Raw genomic sequence first — 23,554 nt, forward strand, 5'->3', positions numbered from 1 at the left:
GATGCATCCTTGATAATGCTTTTCGCCCTGCTCAGGCAGCGCTTAAGGTAGATGTTCTCAATGGTGGGGAATCGGGTGCCGATAATCCGCTGGGCAGTTTTCACCACATGCTGGAGTGCTTTGCGGTCTGATACGGGACAATTGGCACACCACACTGAGATACAGTTGGTGAGTATGCTCTCAATGGTACAGTGGTAAAAGTCCGTCAGTCTCCTGGGACAGAGGTGAGCTTTCTTGCTGCTCCGCAAGAAATATAGGCGCTATTGCGCCTTTTTGATCAGGATGGAGGAGTTCAGGGACCAGGTGAGATCCTCGGAAATGTGGACACCAAGGAATTTGAAGCTTGATACACGCTCCACTACAGCTCCGTTGATGTAGATGTAGACGTGATGTGAGTCTGGCCCCTAGCATGCCTGAAGTCCACTATGATTTCCTTGCTCTTCTGGGTGTTAAGGGCCGGGTTGTTGTTGGCACACCACGCGGCCAGGTGCTGGACCTCATCCCTGTAGGCCGTCTCGTCATCCCCTCTGATCAGGCCAACCACCGTGGTGTTGTCTGCAAACTTGATGATGGATTTAGAACCATGTACAGGAACGCAGTCATAGGTGAAAAGGGAGTACAGAAGAGAGCTCAGCACACAGCCTTGAGGCACGCCGGTGTTCATGGTGAGAGTGGAGGAGGAGAGGTTGTCTAACTTAACTGATTGGGGTCTGTTAGTCAGAAAGTCCAAGGTTCAATTGCAGAGGGATGATGAGCATTATATCTCTCTTTGCCATATTTGAGATGTCCTCCATCGTGAAAAGTGACACAATATAGTCATTCAAAGCCTCAGCCATCTCCACATTACCCACTATTAATTTGCCTTCTCATCTTCCAAGGAGCCTACATTCACTTTACATAATTCCAAAAAAAAAATACTTTTTTAAATTTTAATTTACTCTCAAAATCTATATTGTCTTATTGCTTGCTTAGCGGATTCTTTTTTTTGAGATACAGCCTGGTAACAGGTCCTTCCAGCCCAAAGAGCCCACAATATCCAATTAGACACGTGTGACCAATTAATCTATTAACCAGAATGTCTTTGGAATATGGGAGGAAACCCACAAGGTCATGAGGAAGACACACAAACTCCTTCAGACGTCGGCGGAATTGACACCAGATCGCTGGCTCTGTCATAGCATTACGCTAACTGCTACACTACCTACCATTTGGCTCAACCCACACTAACTGTTCTTGCTTTTAACTAGAATATAATTTTCTTGAGCACTGTGAAAAAATCTGATTTCCACTCTTCCACAAATTTCCCACATATGGTATGTGTACACGAACCAACCCACCCTGACTCAGGCATCCGTTAGTCCTGCGAGACCATGGATCTGCACCTGGAAAGTCTTCACTGTCCAGGGCGCAGGCCTGGGCAAGGTTGTAAGGAAGACCAGCAGTTGCCCATGCTGCAAGTCTCCCCTCCCCACGACACCGATGTTGTCCAAGGGAAGGGCATTAGGACCCATATAGCTTGGCATTAGTGTCGTCGCAGAGCACCGTGTGGTTAAGTGCCTTGCTCAAGGACACAACACGCCGCCTCGGCTGGGGCTCGAACTCACGACCTTCAGGTCGCTAGTCGAATGCCTTAACCACTTGGCCACATGCCCACTACTTAGTTATAATACATGGGTTTTAGATTGAAAATGGTTGTTGTGATGTATCTAGTGTGGTAGTGTGGTGGATAGTGCTTGCGGCTCTCACTTTAGCTTCTACTGCTGGCTAGCAGACTTGCACATCCACCTCTCCATTTCGCAAGTCTCTCCCTGCCAGTATACGGCCTCTCCAACAGCAAGCCTCATGTACTGCCCCCTCACTGGCGTCACACAGAAACGGACTCCTTTCAGACAAAGGCTGAACTACAGAAGACAGGGAGGAGATCTGGTCCCTGCACATGCAGCACGCTGACGCACTGGTGTGTAGACACGCCCTGGTGCTTGTGAACCAGATCCCCAGCTATGGGTAAGTAGCTCCACTACATTGTGAGCAGCCTCAGGAGAGGCGACGACGACGGAAGTGAACTCAGACAGCAAATCCAGAGTGGAGTGCCTAAGACAGCTGGACACCATTGAACATCCTTACAGCAGCTCCTGCAGCCAAGCTGGTGGATTACACTGGTGAAGCAGACAGAGGGATCTTGACACTGGGCATCTCAGGATCTCCATACCTTCCGTCCAGGCTTGTGATCTTGATCATCACCCATTGTCCTTCGAGACAGTCAGATGCCAACCACAGTTTGAACTATTGTACCTTCCAAATGAATGGGATATTCAACCAAACTGTGTTCACTCTTTCCAAAGGATCCTGAACTATGAGGTAGTTAATGTTAACAGGCTCGTTAAATGGGACCAGATCTAAGATATATTTTCCTTTGCATGTTTAGTAATATACTATTCAAGAAGTCCTAATCTTTCTTTGAGCATTAAAAAAATACATTAGGATTTTAATAAAAGAGAATATATACGTCATGCCTGCTTAACCTGGAAATTGAACAAAAATCCATAAATGAAGGCTGCTATTGATGTAATTTTTAGAAAGTAACTACTGCCAAATCTTTCTGCAGCTTCATGTACCAAAATATTGATGGGAATACAAAATCTGGTCTTATTAGATATTAAGTTATATTTAAATATTAAAGTAAGCAAATTAAATATCAATGTTGACGGTGTTGAGGTATTGTTTCCATTCAGACGATATGAATGGGAACAAATACTGAGTGCAAATATAGTAGCAGTAACAATTAGTAGCTCAGAAACACAAATCACGAAGTGTAATAATGAGATCTACATTTGTGAGCTGGGAAATACAATATAAACCCATAAAAATCAATAATATGTTCTCTTTAGACTTTATTACCTTCGTTCAGGAAAGACATTAAGATGATAGAGAGGAAAGAAAAAAATCACTGTGATAACACAACGGCTTTAACAGTGAAGAAGAATGGAAAGGATTTTTATTGAAGTCATTGACTGCACAGGTACTTACAATTTTGCAGCAGCTTTTATTTTCATTGACCAACTTCTCCAATGAAAGGCGCTCTATGAGTTCAGCCTCTCCTAAAGCACCAACACAATCTTGTTTGTTTGCCAATCTAAAATAGACAAAGCATTGATTATATTTCAATTTAACTGTTCATTTTACCAATAGTAATAACATACTTGGTGAATTATTGGACACTTAGAAAATGGGCTAAATTATCATTTGGGCATTTGCAACTGAACTTCCTGGGATGCTCTAGGGTGATCTCATATTTTTCACATTTCTTGAAGGAAGATTAGTCTTTAAAGGGATTAGACAGTCATTAGTTCATATACAGTGGCATGCAAAAGTTTGAGCACCCCTGGTCAACATTTGTTACTGTGAATAGCTACGCCAGTAAAACATGACCTGATTTCCAAAAGCCATGAAGTTAAAGATGACAGATTTCTTTAATATTTTAAGCAAGATTACTTTTTTTTATTTCCATCTTTTACAGTTTCAAAATAACAAAAATGGAAAAGGGCCCGAAGCAAAAGTTTGGGCACCCTGCATGGTGAGTACTTAGTAACACCCCCTTTGGCAAGTATCACAGCTTGTAAATGCTTTTTGTAGCCAGTTAAGAGTCTTTCAATTCTTGTTTGGGGGATCTTCACCCATTCTTCCTTGCAAAAGGCTTCTAGGGTCGTGAGATTCTTGGGCCGTTTTGCATGCACTGCTCTTTTGAGGTCTATCCACAGATTTTTGATGATGTTTAGGTCGGGGGACGGTGAGGGCCAAGGCAAAACCTTCAACTTGCGCCTCTTGAGGTCATCCATTATGGATTGTGAGGTGTGTTTAGGTTCATTACCCCGTTGCACAAGCCATCCTCTTTTCATCGTCAGCTTTTTTACAGATGGTGTGATGTTTGTTTCCAGAATTTGCTGGTATTTAATTGAATTAATTCTTCCCTCTACCAGTGAAATGTTCCCCGTGCCACTGGCTGCAACACAAGCCCAAAGCATGACCGATCCATCCCCGTGCTTAACAGTTGGAGAGGTGTACTTTGCATGAAATTCTGCACCCTTTTTTCTCCAAACATACCTTTGCTCATTGCAGCCAAAAGGTTCTATTTTAACTTCATCAGTCCACAGGACTTGTTTCCAGCATGTATTAGGCTTGTTTTAGATGTTCCTTTGTAAACTTCTGACGCTGAATTTTGGCCACAATGGACAAAGGTATGTTTGGAGAAAAAAGGGCATGAAAGGAAGGAAACATCATCAAAAGAGCAGTGCATACAAGACGACCCAAGAATCTCACAGAACTAGAAGCCTTTTGCAAGGAAGAATGGGCAAAAATCCCCCAAACAAGAATTGAAAGACTCTTAGCTGGCCACAAAAAATTTGTGGGCAGAACTGAAAAAGTGTGTGCAAGCAAGGAGGCCTACAAACTGTAACCTGACTCAGTTACACCAGTTCTGTCTGGAGGAATGGGACAAAATCCCAGCAAATTACTGTGAGAGGCTTGTGGAAGGCTACCCCAAAGCGTTTGACCCAAGTTAAACAACTTAAAGGCAATGCTACCAAATACTAACAAAGTGTTTGTAAACTTCTGACCCACTGGGAAAGTGATGAAAGAAATAAAAGCTGAAATAAATCATTCTCTCTATTATTATTCTGACATTTCACATTCTTAAAATAAAGTAGTGATCCTAACTGAGCTGAGACAGGGAATGTTTTCTAGGATTAAATGCCAGGAATTGTGAAAAATTGAGTCTAAATGTATTTGGCTAAGATGTATGTAAACTTCTGACTTCAACTGTGTATAATAATCTCAGCAATTAGGCTTCAAAGGAAATGTTATACACAAATTTAGACATGTTTCTATTTTTGCATTTTAGCACATATTTTTGCATTTTAGCTATGAGCATAATTTTAAAAAAAACCTCTGCTAGCATCTGAGCAGCTGTCCATGCCACGATAAGGCCACCCTCGGGTTGCAGGAGCAACACCTTATATTCCATCTGCATAGCCTCCAACCTGATTGTTCCCCACTCTGGCCCCTTTGCTCACCTTCCCTGCCTATCACCTCTACCTGGGTCCCCTCCTCCTACCCTTTCTCCTATGTCCACCTCTCTCCCATCAGATTCCTTCCTCTCCCTTTCTTTACTTTTCCTACCCACTTGGCTTCACCTATCACCTTCCTGCTATCCTTCCCCTCTCCCTACCTTTTTATTTTGTCATCTCTTCCACCCTACCCCACCTCTGCATTTCCCATCCTCAAGAAGGGTCTCAGCCTGAAATGTCAACGGTTCATGCATTTCCATAGATGCTGCCTGACCAGTATTTTGTGTGTGTTGCTTTGGATTTACAGCATCTGCAGAATTTATTGTGTTTAAGATTCATGGTAAGTTGATGCAAAGCATTTTTTGTGCATAAAGCTGGTAGATATTTAAATAGAAAGAAAAAAGAAATTAGCTTTATTTGTCACACGTACAAGAAAACACTGAAACAGGCAGTGAGGTGTATCATTTGCATCAAATAAAATCAGCAAGGATTGTGCTACGCAGCCCAAAAGCATCATCATGCTTCTCCAAAACACTGATTTTATTTGAGTTTCATATTTCAAGTAATTTTGAAATCTGCAATAGAATATATTTTTCTCTTACGTCAAGCACTGTACATTATAAAGACAATTCATTTTCAGAACAAGGTAGGAAATTGAGATGTCTCAGGGCTGTTCTTTAATTTTGATTCTTTTTTAAATATTGTTGCATCCGACAGTTTAATTCTAGATTAGCCTATAATTGTATCTTTCTTTGCATTCTAACAATTAAAATACAAAGTATAATTCTAGAAAGCTCTGTATATTTCTTTGCTCTGAAATTACTTACATAAGTGCATACTCATTGGTTAACATGGCACTACCAGTATTGCATAGCTGCTTTCTAATTGGTTAAATCTTATCTATAGATTTAAATGGATTTTTCCTTATCCGAAGGTATAAAACAGCTGAACACAAAGCAGCGCCGTCTTAAACTTCTTGAATTTAAGACTTCTTCTTCTAGCTCCTGCTCCTGTTTCTTTCAACAGTTAATAAAATGATCGTGAAGGAACAAGTTTTGCCCCCATTTTCTAACTTCTGAAAGAACCTTGGATTTAATCATCAAAATCCAACAAGTGGCGAAGTCAGCAGCACGGTTGTGGAGATTTAGAACTTGCAACAATCAAAGCCAAAAGTGAAATTGTCAACGCCTAAACAAAAGCGGTAAGAATTTCCTCTTTATGTTCCAAATTATCTGAGAGAGAATTAGTTCTGACTTCAACATCATCGGATGGGTGTTAGGAGTGAGGACTGCTACACTGCTCTTTTAAAGAAATGCAGCTCGGTAGATCCGCGTGCAAAACTGGTAGAGTGTGGATTAAATATGCAAGCTGATAGACTGTCAAAAAATGAAATTTATACAAGCAGTGGAGCACAGATAAACAGATAATAAATTTGCACAGGTCAGCAGAGTGCATGAGAGAATTTACATACTTACAAGCTGGCAGAGCATTAAGAGAAAAAAATAAACTTGGGTTGCAGGACAATTTATTAAAATTTTGGCTGTAATACTATAAATACTTCACGATCACCAAATAATAAAAAGAGCGTACAAATTAAGATCGAATTAAAGCAACGTCCGAAGTCGAAAAACCAACTACACAATCTCCAGTTACATGGGAACAGATATTTGAGCGTTTGAGCTCCTACATGAATAAAACATTCCATTTGTTAAGTTTAATGCGAGAAACTGGACGGAATATATGATCAATATTGAATCTAATGAAACATAGCTCCTAAATGATACCATGAAAGCACGGGATAAAATCCAGAAAACACCTGCTACTGATTTAGAGATAAAACCGCATGGTCAGTATGATCAAATGTGGAAGCGATTCAAAGAGATAACAGGACAAGTAAGGTCTTTTACTAATCAAAAGAAATGCGAACCTTGCTATAAACTACAGAAACAGCATGATAAAGACAGTTATAAAGCATGAAAAGCAAATCAGTGCATTAACTGAACAAGCAAAGTAGCAATACACTTGTAGGATTTTGTGAATAAAACATGAGTCATTTTATGAGCTTGAAAGCCGCAACCCTTTACTTCCATTACGAACAAAACCAAAAGCAGTTGCCTTACACTAACATCATTATGTCAGACACCATCTCTTAAAGTGAACACAACAATTAATGAAGTGGTTTGTGAATTATGTAGAATAGTTTCTATTTATGAACAATATGTAACAATAAATAATTACTTCCGTAGTAATTCAATTGAAGTGTATTCTGCCGAGCTCAGAAGCAAAATAAAATGAAATGCAAAAAGTGCAGCCACGACTTCAAGTGGGTGGTCCTGCCAGTGATGCTACTGCTAGTGCTCCGCCCTAGGAAACACCTACTTCTGAAGCTCCGTCCAAGGAATGAAAATTCACATTGAACAATTGAGTCTCCCCATACAGCACCACCATCCAAACTCTTGAGAATTACACCTAATATCAGACAGACTCCAGAGACAGTGACACCACCTGAACTCTGAGGAATTACAGGATGGACGTGACAAAAACGCTATAGTAGCCCTGACCGACTCAACGGAGAATGACAGTGATGGAACAATAACATTGACAGCTATGTCACAGCTTGCTCCAATGAAGACCAAAGGAGTGAAGACACGTAGGACTGAAGAGGAAACCAATGTAAATCAATACATTGACCAGTCAGTGACAGATCCATCAACAATTGCTTAACTACTCAAGTCTGCTGAAGGACAGCAAGTCCTCAAACTCTTAGTTAAGAGCAACTCAGTGTTTCAAACTTTAAAGGTGACATTCTGTTCTGCATCTGTATTGTATCCCTGATACAGGTAAACATTTATCCTGTATGTCAACAAGAAACACGTAATGGCAGTCTCAACTCAGAACATGGAGACCGACAGTGTGCTGTTGATTGTTACTCCAATCATCTGATTCTGTGCACTGATGAGTAAGTGTGTGCCTCCATGTACCTCGAAACAGCATCTTTAACAATCAACTCCAACATCTCCCAACCACTGACGTCAGGCTAACTGGCCTATAATTCCCTTTCTTCTGCCTCCCTCATTTCTTGGAAGAGTGGGGTGACATTTGCAATTTTCCAGTCCTCCAGAACAATGTCAGAATATAGTGATTTTTGAAATATCATTAATAATGCCTCCACAATCCCTTCAACTACATTTTTCAGAACCCTCGCGTGTAATCCATCTGGTCCAAGTGACTCAACTACCTTTAGACCTTTCAGCTTCCCAAGCCCCTTCTCCCTAGTAATAGCAACCACACTCACTTTTTCCCTGACATTCTCAAACTTCTGACATACTGCTAAGTGTCTTCTCACAGTGAGTACTGGTGCAAAGTACTTATTACATCTCCAGCATCTTTTTCCAGCAGTCTAGTATCTACTCTCGCCTCTTTTACTAATGTTAAAACATTTGGCATCCTCTTTGACATTATTGGATAGTGTACCTTCATATTTCATCTTTTTGCTCCTTTTTGCATGCAAGGGGAATAAGTGCTACACCTGCCCCTACACCAAAGGATCACTACCATTTAGGGGAGATTTGATAGAGGTATATAAAATTATGATGGGTATAGACAGAGTGAATGCAAGCAGGCTTTTTCCACTGAGGCAAGGGGAGAAAAAAACCAGAGGACATGGGTTTAGGGTGAGAGGGGAAAAGTTTAAAGGTAAGATTAGGGGTGGCTTCTTCACACAGAGAGTGGTGGGAGTATGAAATGAGCTGCCAGACGAGGTGGTAAATGTGGGTTCTTTTTTAACATTTAAGAATAAATTGGACAGGTACATGGATGGGAGGTGTATGGAGGGATACTGTCCGTGTGCAGGTCAGTGGGACTAGGCAGAAAATGGTTCAGCACAGCCAAGAAGGGCCAAAAGGCCTGTTTCTGTGCTGTAGTTTCTATGGTTTCTATGGCATTTTTAGTTGCCTTCTGCAGATTTTCAAAAGCTTCCTAATCCACTATCTTCCCACTATTTTTTTGCTCTATTCTATGCCAGCTCTTTTGCTTTTACGTTGGCTTTGACTTCCCTTGTTAACCACGGTTGTGCCATCCTGCCTTGTTGTTTCTGAAACTGGAATGCTGGCATCGGGAAGCATGGCTCCTGGTACCTCTGTGCAACAGGCAGAACAGAAAACTTTGATCGAAGCCTGTAAGGAAGATCAGCGAATGTCTCCACTGATTCCTCCCAACCTGAGCATGCAAGGGGAATAAGTGCTACACCTGCCCCTACACCAAAGGATCACTACCATTTAGGGCACCAAATAGTCCTTCCAGGTGAGGCGACACTTCACCTGTGAGTCTTTTGGGGTCATATACTGTGCCCAGTGCTCCTGGTGTGGCTGCATATATAATCGGTGAAACCCCAACGTAGATTGAGAGACCACTTCACCGAGCACCTATGCTCAGTCCACCAGAAGAAGCAGGATCTCCCAGTGGCCACCCATTTTAATTCCACTTCCCATTCTGATACGTCAATCCTCTACTATGGCGATGAGGCCACACTCAAGGTGGAGGAACAACACCTTATATTCTGTCATGGCAACCTCCAATCTGATGGCATGAACATCAATTTCTTAAACTTCCAGTAATGGCCCCTCACCTTCACCATTCCCCATCCCCTTTTCCCTCTCTCACCTCATCGCCTCCCTCTGGTGCTCCTCCCCCTTTTCTTTCTTCCATGGCCTTCTGTCCTCTCCTATCAGACTCCCCCTTCTCCAGCCCTGTATCTCTTTCAACTTCCCAGCTCTTTACTTCATCCTTCCCCCTCCTGGTTTCACCTATCACCTTGTGTTTCTCTCTTGCCTCCCCCATCTTTTTTTCTCCAGTCCTGTAAAACGGTTCCGGCCTGAAATGTCGGCTGTACTTTTTTTCCCATAGATGCTGCCTGGACTGCTGAGTTCCTCCAACATTTTGTGTCTGTTGCCCCGATCAAGAATGACCAGTTAATACAAGAACTCATGAATGTCATAATTCAAGTAACGCAAAGAAACTTCCAGAGCTTTCCAGAATTATACTTTGTATTACCACTAGAAGCATATCAAACTGAGCATTGGTTTTTCCATACCACACTCTGATGCAACCAGTTAGGATACTCATCACTGATCATCTACAGAAGTTAGTCAAAGTTCTTGGTGTCATGCCAAATCTACACAAACTTCTAAGTAGAGGTGTTGTTACACCTTCTATATGAAGACCCAGGATAGATGCTCTGATATGTTAGTGCAAAAGAATTTAAAGCAACTGACCCTCTCCAGCTTCATTCTCCAATGAGGGATGTCTCATGGACCTCTGGCTCCTTCCTGCTCGATAATCAGCTTTTTGGTTTTGCTAATTTTGAACGAGAGATGGTTGCTGAGGCACCATTCAACCAGATTCTCCATCTCCCTCCTACATGCTGATTCATCAGTACCTTTGATTCGACCAACAACTGTGCTGTTGTGAGCAAACTTAAATACGCCATTGGAGCTGCACTTAGTGACACAATCATAGTGTAAAACGAGTAGAGCAGAGGGCGAAGCACACAGCCCTAACATGCATCTGTGCTGATGGTGAGCATGCAGGAGATGATGTTGCCAACACAACACAAAATAATCTGCAGATGCTGGGATCAAAGCAACACTCACAACACGCTGGAGGAACTCAGCAGGTCGGGCAGCATCCGTGGAAACGACGAGTCGACGTTTTGGGCCGGAACCCTTCGTCAGGACTGGAGAGGGCCTATGCCCCTTCCCTCTACAGTCCTGACGAAGGGCTCTGGCCTGAAACGTCGACTCATTGTTTCCACGGATGCTGCCCAACCTGCTGAGTTCCTCCAGCGTGTTGTGAGTGTTGAGATGATGTTGCCAATCTGCACAATTGGGGTCGACTAGTAAGGAAATTAAGGATCCGGTTGCACAGGGAGCTACCAGGATCATGGAGCTTAGTGATGAATTTCATTGGGGACGACAATGTTGGATACTGAGCTGTAGTCAATGAAGAGCATCCTGACATGTGCATATTCATTGTCCATGTGTTCCAGAATTGAGTGATGAACCAATGAAATGGCATCTCTGGTTGATCGGTTGTGACTGTAGGCAAACTGTAATGGATCCAGGTCACTCCTCAGGCAAGATTTGATATGCTTCATGACTGACCTCTCGAAGCAGATCATCACAGCGGATGTAGGTGATACAGGATAGTAGTCATTGCGGCAAGTTGCCATGTTCTTCCTGAGCAATATTATGATTGATTCCTGCTTGAAGTAGGTGGGTACCTCAGATTGCTGAAGTGAGAAGTTGAAGATGTCCAATCTCTTACTTTGGCAATCTGAGGTAGTTTTGTAATGAGACTTGCACAAGCCTTCAGTACTTGGCCAGTTACGCTGTCTGGACCAGATGCTTTCTGTAAATTGACCCCCCCCCCCCCCACCGAAAGGATGGTCTCACATCGGCCTCAAGAGACTTAAGATCACAGGGTCACCAGGAATTGTGGGGATTCATGAAGATGTCTCCATGTTCTGTCAGTCAAAGCAAGAATAGCTTTCAGCCTATCAGGGAACAAAACCTGGTTACTACGGAAAGCGACGGAAGAGATTATGTGCTTTTAGTGATGATCTTTGCTTGCACACAGGCCACACGAGTAGTGGTACCAGAGGAAGGCAACTGCTATTCCTTTGTAAAAGAAAAGCAATCGGGATTATCCTGGGAATTATAGACCAGTCAGCCTTACTTCAGTGGTAAGCAAACTATTGGAGAGGATTCTTAGAAACAGGATTTACAACCATTTGAATAAACATAGCCCGATTAGGGATAGCAGGCATGGCTTTGTGGGGGGTGCGGGTGGCAGCAGGTCCTGCCTCACAAGCCAGACTAAATTCTTCAAGGAAGTGACAATGAAGGTAGAACGGTGGATACAGTATCAACATAAATGAATTTTAAGAAGGAATTTGACAAGTTTCCCTTAGGCAGGCTCATTCAGGAGGCATTGGATCCAGGGAATCTTGACTGTGTGGATTCAGAATTGGCTTGCTCACAGAAGGCATAAGGTGATAGTTGAGGGGGTGTATTCTGCCTGGAAGTCCATGACTAATGTTCCACAGTAATCAGTTCTGGGACTCACATGCTTTGTGATATTTATAAATGACTTAGATGAGGAAGTGGAAGGGTGGGTTAGAAAGGTGCCGACAACACAAAGATTGGTAGCACTGTGCACAGTGTAGAAAGCTGTTGTAGGTTACTAGGACATTAATAGGATGCAGAGCTGGGCTGAGAAGTGCTAGATGGAGTACAATCCGGAAAAATGTGAATGATAAACTTTGGAAAGTCAAAGCTGAAGGCAGAGTGCAGGACTAGTGGCAGGATTCTTAGCAGTATGGAGGAACAGAAGGATCTTGGTGTCAATATCGAGAGATCCCTCAAAGTTGTCACGCATGTTGAGAGAATGGTTAAGACACCATGTGGTGTGTTGGTCTTCATAAGTCAGTGGTTTGCGTTCAAGAGCAAGAAGGTACTGTTGCAGCTCTATAAAACTCTGGTTAGACCACCCTTGAAGTATTGTTTCAATGTTGGTCACCTCATTAAAGGCAGGATATGACATTTACAAGGATGCTGCCTGGATTAGAGAGCATGCCCTATGTGGAAAGGTTGAGTGTGCTAGGGCTTTTCTCTTTGCAGCAAAGAAGAACGAGAGGAGGTTTGATGGGGATGTTTAACTTCATAGGACGCATAGTTAAAGTGGACAGCTAGTGCCTCCCCCCCCACAAAAAATGTGGAAATAGCTAATAGGACAGGCCAAGATTTTAAGATGATTGGAGGAAAGTATAGGGGATGTCAGAGATTGCGTTATTTAAAAAACACAGAGTGGTAAGTACATGAAACACACTGCCAGGGATTGTGGTAGAGGCAGATACATTAGAAACTCTTAGATAGGCACAAGAATGAAAGAAAAATGGAGCACTATGTGAAAGGAAGGGGCTAGACTGATCTTAGAGTAGGTTAAAAGGTTGGGAAAACATCATGGTCCATGGGCCTATACTGTCTGTATTGTTCAATGCTCTATGTTCAAAACTGCAGTCCCTTTTTATGTGCAAGTAACAATCGGTTCAACGTTACTTTAAAGGCGCATTCTAGCCTATCTAATCAATTTCAAAGCTTTTGCATTTAAAGAGAAATAGAACTAGAAGCAAAATCAGGTTCAACGTCACTGGCACTTGTTGCGAGATTTGTTGTTTTGTGGCAGCAGTGCAGTGTAATACATAAAAACTATAAATTACAATAAGTACATATAAAAAATTAAATAAGTAGTGCTAAAAAGTGACTTAAAAAACCATACTGATTTAGTGTGCATGGGTCCATTGTCCATTCAAAAATCTGATAGCAGAGTGGAAGAAGCTGTTCCTCAAAACATTGAATGCATGTCTTCCAGCTCCTGTACTTCCTCCTCGATTTTAGCAATGAGGAGAGGGAATGTCCAACGTGAAGGGAGTCCTTAATGATGGATGCTGCCTCTCTGAGACTTTACCTTTTGAAGGTATCCTGGATGCTGGAGAGGCTAGGACCCATGATAGCGCCAGCTGAGTTTACAACTTCCTGCAGCTTTTTCTAATCTTGAGCAGTGGCCCTTTCCATATCAGATGATGATACAACTCGTTAGAATGTTCTTCATGATACATCTGTAAAAGTTTGCAATTGTCTTTGGTGACACACCAATTCTCCACAAACTCCTAACGAAATACAGCTGCTGTTGTGCCTTCTTTGTAATGGCATCAATATGTTGGGTCCAGGATGGATCCTCAACAATGTTGACATCCAGGGTCTTGAAACTGCTCACACTTTCCACTTCTGATCCCTCAATGAGGACTGGTGTGTGTTCTCCTCACTTCCCCTTCCTGAAGTCCACAATCAATTCCTTGGTCTTACTGGTACTGAGTGCAAGGTTATTGCTGTGTTACCACTCAATTTAACTCTGATATTAAAGACAATTTCTCCACTTTGGATTTCTTGAGTCATAGAAAAATACAGTACAGAAACAGGCCCTTCAGCGCATATAGTCCATGCCAAACCATTTAAACTGCCAATTTCTTTCGACCTGCACTGGGACTATAGGTACTCCTACCATCAATGTATGTATCTGAACTTCTCTTAAACATTGAGATCGAGCTTACATGCACCACCTGTGCTGGCAGCTCATTCCAGTGAAGAAGTTTCCCTCATGTTCCCCTTAAGCTTTACACCTTTCACCCTTAAGCCATGACCTCTAGTTGTAGTCCCACCCAACCTCGATTTAAAAAGCCTGCTTGCATTTACCCTATTTATACCCATCAGTGTTGTATACCTCCATCAAATCTCCTCTTAATCTTATACATTCCAAGGGATAAAGTCCTAACCTATTCAATCTTTCCTAATTATCCTATCTATACAGGATAAATATCAGCACAACTATAGTACTGATTTTTCCTTACTTTCTACACAAGGCTGGAGTTAGCTTAGCAATTTTATATGATTTCAGATATTTGATACTTGATGCTGTTTATATGCAAATGAAAAACGAATAATGTCACAATTGCATTACAAGTTCTTTTCACAGACATGGTTGACCAAATAAAGGCTTTGCCTTCATCAAACCATATTTCATTTTTTTAGCATGCTGCTAACTTATTATTTTACCAGTTAAATGCTAGATTAAATTAGGAGATAAAAAAGTAGTTTACAAGGAGCTACTGGATTTCTACAGTAACCTAAAGCCCAAAAAATACCCAGGGTCACACACTACTGGAAACTGTAGCAGTCATATACAAGATAGGATAAATGAATGAACAATAGGGCACTGGTAATAGACAAGCTTGACTCAGTACGCCACGAGCATCTGCATTTCCAGCTTCACTGCTCTTAATTGCACTGGAAATGAGGCGCAAACCTAATTCCTAATCGATATGCCCTCACGACTTTCCTGGCCATAAATAGCAAACTCTGCCTACAAAAATGCCTAGTACCTAAAGACATCAAATTACTGTGAACATCTTCAATATTCATTAACATTCAGTATCAGACAAAATCTATTAAAAATTAATAAAGAAGCATTTCTCCAAAAAATCTAATTTTAATGCATTTAAAGACTAAAACATACTTAAACACAACACGCCAGAGGAACTCAGCAGGTCGGACAGCATCCGTGGAAAAGATCGGTTGACATTTCGGGCCAGAACCCTTTGTCCTGACGGGTTCCGGCCCGAAACGTCGACCAATCTTTTCCACGGATGCTGTCCGACCTGCTGAGTTCCTCTAGCGTGTTGTGTTCTAGTGTTGCTTTGACCCCAGCATCTGCAGATTATTTTGTGTTAACATACTTAAACAGAATTAATCAGATTAATTACACATAACCTACATTACTGTTTCTCTCAGAAACATTCTTCTTCACTGGAATCAACAGAATCACCACATTATCTCCGAGACTAAAATGGAAAAATAATCTGCTGACAATATTTACCATTGTTACTGCTAGGAAACTATACGAAATTGGCAGTCTATGTCAGAGTGTAGTCAGAACAACAAAGCGAGAACCTTTCAGGAAGTTTATCACTTCTGCATTCACGTGAAATTCCCTCAAGAACGCTCTGAATTCTCAGTCTTATCCCTCCCGCCAACAATAACTGTGCCCACTGACACAACTTATTCCATTAATTCTGTAAAGATGTTTTGACAATGAGTCAGCTATTTTACTGCAACACACAAGTCATCTAGAAATGAATAATGAAGTGGTATGTAACGCTCAGTTATATTGGCTCGTATATGGCCAGGGGAAATCCCACCCAGCACCTGCCTCAACGCTTCCCATGGAATCGGTTACCGCCCGAATCAAGCCCAAACATCAATCATCAGCCAGCACACCCAGTAAATTTTACCAAGTACACTTTTTAGATATTACTAATTCTATGACATTAATATAAATTCGATACAGAAAAGGAAGTAATGAAAAAAAAGACGCCAACACTTATCAAAGTCCAAGTTCTTTGCACGCAACTGTTGGAGCTCAATCGATTCCGGACGACCACCCGAATCCTGTCGACTCACGGCTCGGGATCACCCGAAGTGATCGACCGCAGCCTCTCCGCACGTCCACCGTCCTCCTCGTCTCTCCTCCGACTCCCCGCCAAAAACCCCGTCCACAGTCATATGATACAGCATTATATCCGAAATCAAAAGGATACATGACCACACATTGGCTATTAGCACCCTGCTATCTATAATAACCCAAGCAACTGTCTATCTAGAGACTTTCTCAGCATTCCCCAGTATAACATAACAAAAGAAGCCATTTTAAATTTAACAAAAAAAAAAGACCCAGTACAGTCAATATGAAATATTACATTGTAAAACTCAGCTGTCAACATAATAATTGAAATGTTTGCTTTTCTCCTTTGTTTGAATTTGTTAAGCTGACATGATAAATCCAATGCCTTGATCATAATGGCCCAAGATCAAGTATTTCCATTCTGTGCCCTACAGCAAAACAGGAAATTTTGCAATTGAGTCCGGAGAAGCAGAGGAGCCCAAAGGTTTAGCTACTAGAGATTCAGCTTCTTGCTATCAGACATAATACTGCACTGTGTGTTATTACTTTTCCAGGAATTGGAGGAAGTAAACATCGCAAAGAGATGGGCTTTGTTTTATATTCAGATGAGACACTTACACAAGCACAGGTTTTCCAGAAATCCCAGGATGCCTTATGACGTCAGTCACAGCTTTTTTAACTATTTCCATTCGAATAATATCACTGGAGTCCACAACGAAAATAACGCCAAAGGATTCAGCATAATAGTTCTTCCAGATAGATCTGATGTTTCTCCCGCCACCTAAGTCATAAATGGTGACTTCGAATTTCCCCTGTTTTATATCAACTCTTGAAAACCCCACTGTTGGATCTGTAAAATATGGAGGCTCTGTAAAAAAAAACAAAAAGAAAATTTAAGAACTACAGGTGTCAGAGATATGAAATAAAAAAACAAGAAAGCATTTATATGTTTAAGCAGAGGAAGCATCTGTGGGGAACAGCATCTCAAAGACACGTGGGTTGGTAAATTAATTGGCACTGTAAACTGCCCCAAATGTGTAGATGGTGGAATCTAGATCGGCTGGGGTATAGAGGTAGACGTTGATGAGAATGTAGAAAGAATTTTTTAAAAATTGGGTTAATGTACGACTCCTGGAAATGGGTGGCTGATGGTTGGCGTGGACTTGGAGAGCGGCATCTCTCTATGTATATTAGATAACCTGAGGACATCTTAACTCAAAAGCAAGTCCATTCACTCAGCATTCTCTGATCTATACCATTCCTAAGCAACAGATACATTTTTAAACCCTCATCACCATTTCGAATCTTTCTATAATTGCATCCATTTTCTTTTCAGTAACTTCTTCAGCATTCTCCCTCAGTATGTCTATATATGGCTTCTTACACAAGAAACTTCATTCCACTTCACCAATGGCAGCTATACCTTCAACTGCTAAAGCTCTAGAATCTCCTCTTTATATCAAGTTCAAATACATTTATTATCAAAGAATGTATAAATTATACAATCCTGAGATTTGCTTGCTCACAGGTAGCCACAAAGCAAGAAAGCCAAAAGAACTCAGTTAAAGAAGAAAAGTAAAAAGACCAACACCCAATGCGCAAGAGAAAGAAAAAAAACACACACAAATCATGCAAACAATTGAAGCGAACGACAATATTCCAAACCAAAATTGAGTCCTCAGATCTGAACCACGGAGTAACCCGGAGTCGACCCAAAGCTTTGCTGAGCAGTTAAACATATTAGCAGGCACAGAGCACAGCAGCCAGGGCAGTCTTCATAGCCTCAATGCTATGGAGAGGAGTGACCATCACAGACAGTGAGCAAAATTGGCTATCACCCCAGATGCCAACACCCTATCTTTCCAGTCTATTTGGGCTGGTGTTTAAATTGACCAATTAGCTAAATAGTGAAAGGCTCTGGAACCCGGGTGAAAGGAGTGACCATCACAGAGAACGAGCAAGAATCCGCTCTCGCCTCCGATCTGGGTCAGCGTTAAAATTGTCTAAACAGCAAATTGTACCTCACACTAGGACACAGTGGCAGTGAAAGGCTCCAGGCCTAGACCACACCATCTAGCGACTCAATCTGGGCCCATATTTCGCCATCCAGCCTGAAGCCACTCTCGAGCTCTTCAAATCGGCTCTGCGCCCAGGGTGATCCAACCTCATACCTGGACCAGTTATACAGGCACCAAATCTTCTCTGTTCATCTAACTTTTCTGTTAGAGAACTGTTTTATCACAATACTTCTGTAGCTCTTCCCATATTTGGTAGGCTGTTTAAAATCTCCATCTGACCAAGTGTAGGGTCATCTGCTGTAATTCACCTGTGGCTCATTGGCAATTTTCTGTTTCTTTTGACAAACACCCCTATATCTTTATGGTATATTTAAGACATTATACAAAAAGATGCAAACTGCTGGAGATATTATTGCTTTCAAAAATGGATAGGGGAGCAATGAATAAAACAGAAGGTCTACAATAAAGTGAAAGGCTAGAGGAATTAAATGAAATGATGGAATGATGACGGGACAAGAGTCCAGATGAGTTGTAAATGACAAAGGAAATGTCTCAAAATAATAGAAAGGGCAAAATTAATTATGACCAGAATAATGGAATACAATTGATCAGTCAAAGCTTACAAAGTAACTACTCATTAGGTACTGCTCCACAACCTTCCATTGAGCTATATCACAGCAACACACCTCAAAGTTGCTGGTGAACGCAGCAGGCCAGGCAGCATCTCAAGGAAGAGGTACAGTCGACGTTTCAGGCCGAGACCCTTCGTCAGCACTAACTGAAGGAAGAGTTAGTAAGACATTTCAAAGTGGGAGGGGGAGGGGGAGATCCAAAATGATAGGAGAAGACAGGAGGGGGAGGGATGGAGCCAAGAGCTGGACAGGTGATTGGCAAAGGGGATATGAGAGGATCATGGGACAGGAGGCCCAGGGAGAAAGCCAAGGGGGAGGGGAACCCAGAGGATGGGCAAGGGGTACAGCCAGAGGGACAGAAGGAGAAAAAGGAGAGTGAGAGAAAGAATGTATGTATAAAAATAAATAACGAATGGGGTACGAGGGGGAGGTGGGGCATTAGCAGAAGTTAGACACACATTCTTTCTCTCACTCTCCTTTTTCTCCCTCTGTCCCTCTGGCTGTACCCCTTGCCCATCCTCTGGGTTCCCCCCCACCCCACCCCCCCTGTCTTTCTCCCTGGGCCTCCTGTCCCATGATCCTCTCATATCCCCTTTGCCAATCAGCTGTCCAGCTGTTGGCTCCATCCCTCCCCCTCCCACTTTCAAATCTCTTACTACCTCTTCCTTCAGTTAGTCCTGACGAAAGGTCTCGGCCTGAAACATCGACTGTACCTCTTCCTAGAGATGCTGCCTGGCCTGCTGCGTTCACCAGCAACTTTGATGTGTGTTGCCTCAATACTCAACATCTGCAGAATTCCTGTTGTTTGTGTGAGCTATATTATAGTAGTACAGGAAGCCAAAGGCGAACGTCATGAAATAGAAACTTAACAGGACAGGTTCAGAGTCTAACTACAGACCAAAAAGATGTGTCTCATAATCCAATCTGAATTTAGAACTGCAGCTTATTGTCCGTTATACTATGTTAAGCAGAAAATAAGGAAAACATGATTACTAGATTTTAAAATATACCCTTATATCATGTTCTCCAAGAGCCAGCAAGAAAAAGGTACAGGACTTAGAAACACCACAATAGGTTCCGGTGACGTCATCGTTCAGAATGGCAGCTTAAATCAACAGCTCCTCCGGAAAAATGCGTATTTTGCCCAGTTAATCTATCAAGTATAAGATCTTTTGAAAATATCAGAATTGATAAGGGGGGCAAGAATGGGGAGAAAGAATCGAGATGAAAAAAAGCACTACTGCGGAGCCTATGCAAGAGAGAGGTACAACGCGCGGCTCTCCTACACGTGCGTGTGGCGGCGAAGCTGACGCTGGGCTTCGTGCGGGCGAAGCGGCAAATATGATAAAGATTCTGGAAGAGATAAGGGAAGTCCAAAAAGATATAAAGCAGCAACTCAATGATATAAAGTCAGAGCTCGCCAACGTCAATCAGGAAATAGTGGTGGCAGAGACTCGAATTGAGAAGATGGAAGATCGCGTGCAAGACGTGGAACAGATACTAATTAAGATGATAAAAATATTAAATCAACAGGAAAGTAAATTGCTTGACCAGGAGGGAAGATCGTGTCGGAAAAGTATCAGGATTTATAATGTTCCCAAAGGAGTGGAGGGATTGTCGATGATGGACTTTGTAGACAAGCTGCTGCGGGAAGTGCTGGAGATTCCTCAGACTATGGAGACTGAAATTGAAAGGGCGCATCATTCGCTTGTCCAGTGGCCTCCCGGAGACAGAGAAGGTAAACCGCACTCCATAGTACTTAAATTCCTTCAATTCAAGAGCAAGGCGGAGATCCTACAAAGGGCCTGGGGTAAGAAGAAAGTGCTTTGGAACGGGAAGTTAATATACTCCGATCATGATTATCCTCCAGCGGTCCTACAGAAATGGAAGGAATATTCTGAAGCGAAACGGATATTAAAGCAAGAAAAGATTAAATTCCAAATCCTGTACCCTGCTAAACTGAGGGTATTTTACCAAGAAGGGGTGTATCTGGACCAGAAGGTGGAGGAGGCGACTACAGACATGAACAACGGAGGACTGCCCATTAGCATGTTCAAACCAAGAGAAACTCTGGCTGAGCAGTTGTCCCGAGCTGCTTGGGAAATAGTAAGAGAACCTAGAAAGCAGGGGACGGGAGAAGGACGCGAGGAGGATTTTAGGAAGAGACGGTCAGTTCTGAGGGCAGCCCTCACCTCCTCCAGAAGAGCCATAAGGTTTGGCTAACTTTAAAAGTGCTGATAAACTAAACGGAAGCAAAAATAGACGGTGATATACCTGTCTCGAGAAATACATGTTATAATGTTGATTTTATATTACTCAATTTTTTTAAAAATTCATTTATTCATTCCTTTTACCCCACCTAAATGAGAATATATACATGGGAGGAATACACAGGGAAATCATTTCTGTGTAATGGACAGAGTTTTTTTACTTATTATAGGTACTGCAACAGGGGCCCTCAACCCACAGGTAGGAGGGGCTATCCCCCACAGCTAGACTTTTCTTCTAGCCCAACCCAGGGTCATCTAGAGACCCCAGCCTTGGAACCACACTTTCATTACCTTTTGTTACATTATTCACTTCTCTTGGTTCTTATTTGTTCGGATCGATTAAGTTATATTCTGCAAATTTCTATGATATACTAACAGATAAATACACTTAGAGAGTAAGACCATATAGTTTGGGTATATACCTCAAGAATGGTTGAAAAGAGATAAATATAAATATTTAATGAATGTACTGCTGGTGGCTGGTAAAAAGACCCTTACCAGGAAATGGTTATCTCAAGAGAGCCCAATTTTAAATGTATGGATGGAAATTACAATGGACATTTACAACATGGAGAAGATAACAACATCTGTTAATTATAAGTTGGAACAATTTTATTCATACTGGAAAAAATGGTTTAACTACATAGCACCTCATAGGCCTGATTTTATTCTCACAATCAATGAATGTGTTGTAAAAAAATCACTCCCTACTCTGTACATAGTTTTCTTCTTTTGATTGTTCTTTCTTTCCTCTTCTTTCTATAAGTGTATACCTCCGATAAATATTATGTGGAGATTTGTGACAAATATGATTATATGATATACATGTACAATATCTGAATTTCCACTTTAAAACGTGAACACTTATCTAAAGGAAGGAATAGGTCATCTGATAACTCTAGCCCTAAAAAGTGCAAACTGCCAATTAACCCTGCAAACACGATGGCAGATAATCTGTGGTGTATATTTAACTAAACCCCAACCATCAAAACATGCAGCCAATTTAAAAGCTCTACCCTACAAAATCAGAAAAGACTTAATGCCCTGTGTATTGTCATGTTAGAAAAATCAATAGTGATCACAATTGCAAAATAACATTGTGCGGGTTCCTAAAGACTGGAAAATAGCATATGTCATTCCACTCTTCAAGAAGGGAGGGAGATAGAAGAAAGGAAATTGTAAGCCATGTAGACTGCCTTCAGTGGTTGGAAAGATGCTGGAGTTTATTAAGATGAGATTTCATGGAGGCACATGATAAAACAGGCCAAAGTCAGCGTGATTTTCTAAAGGGGAAATCTTGCCTGACAAAGCTGTTGGAATTCTTTGAGGAAATAACAGGCAGGATAGACAAAGGTGAATAGGTGGATGTTGTGTAGTTTGATTTTTAAAAGGCCTTTGACAAGGTGTCACATGAGGTTGTTTAACAAAGCAAGAACCCAAGGTATTACAGAAAATAGATAGAAGATTGACTGACGGGCAAAAGGCGGAGTGGGAATAAAGGGGGCCTTTTCTGGTTGGCTGCCAGTGACGAGTGATGTGCCGCAGGGGTCAGTGTTGGGACCTCTTCTTTTCACATTGTATGTCAATAACCTGGACGAAGGAATTGATGGCTTTGTGGCTAAGTTTGCAGATGATACAAAGATAGGTGGAAAGGCAGGTAATGTTGAGGAAGCAGAGTGTTTGCAAAAGGACTTGTATTGGGGGATTGGGCAAAGAAGTGGCAGATGGAATATAATGTAGAATGAACAAAGTGCAGAGGGACTTGGGAATCCTTGTCAAAGATTCCCTAAAGGTTAACTTGCATATAATAACTCATATTATATAAGCATCTGATATTTAATTTAAGGACCACTCTGAAGTATAGGAAATTATAGCATTTATATTCATTTCAGACATACTGTTGAAACCAAAAAAGTTTGAAATAGGCTCAGGAGACAGCACATTTACAGGCTTTTTGGCACCAATCCATAACTTGCTCTCGAGAATAATCGTGAAATAAAATTTCACAATGACTGTACAAGTTTCATTTTCATAGTTCCCTCTTCAATACTCTTGATTATTTTCAATGTACATTAAAAGATACAATTCTATGGCAGTAGCTACATTCAAAAAAAAGTCAGACTGCAAGATTCTATTATAACGTATTGGCCACCAAATTAAAAGTCTATGATACATAGGGTCACTGAATAATAATCTTGATGATTTCCCATAATCTATTAGATTTATCAAACATGCTTTCTTCTAAGCAAGTACAAAGCATCCTTAGCTGAAACTAATGCTTCTACAATATTTCAGGTGCCTTGCCATTCGGCGTGGGCGATCATGTCCCTCCATCCATCATGGTCCCTAACCCTCCGAATTGTAGTTGTTGCCTCCCCTGTTTCTAACCACGATATTATTCCATCTATCATTTTCATTCTCTGCTTGCCTCTGCTTCTTTTTCCTTCCAGCTTTCCAGTTGTAACTACAGCATAGTTAAATGATCAAGTGATTAA

General features: G+C 41.6%; 1 pseudogene; it reads right to left on the bottom strand.

Annotated features, from left to right (window-relative positions):
- LOC140199812 (ADP-ribosylation factor-like protein 13B) overlaps positions 1-23,554 on the bottom strand; it is a 72,925-nt pseudogene that overhangs the window by 12,098 nt on the left and 37,273 nt on the right.

The sequence above is a fragment of the Mobula birostris genome, chromosome 6 (assembly GCF_030028105.1).
Source record: "Mobula birostris isolate sMobBir1 chromosome 6, sMobBir1.hap1, whole genome shotgun sequence".
Lineage (NCBI taxonomy): Eukaryota > Metazoa > Chordata > Chondrichthyes > Myliobatiformes > Myliobatidae > Mobula > Mobula birostris.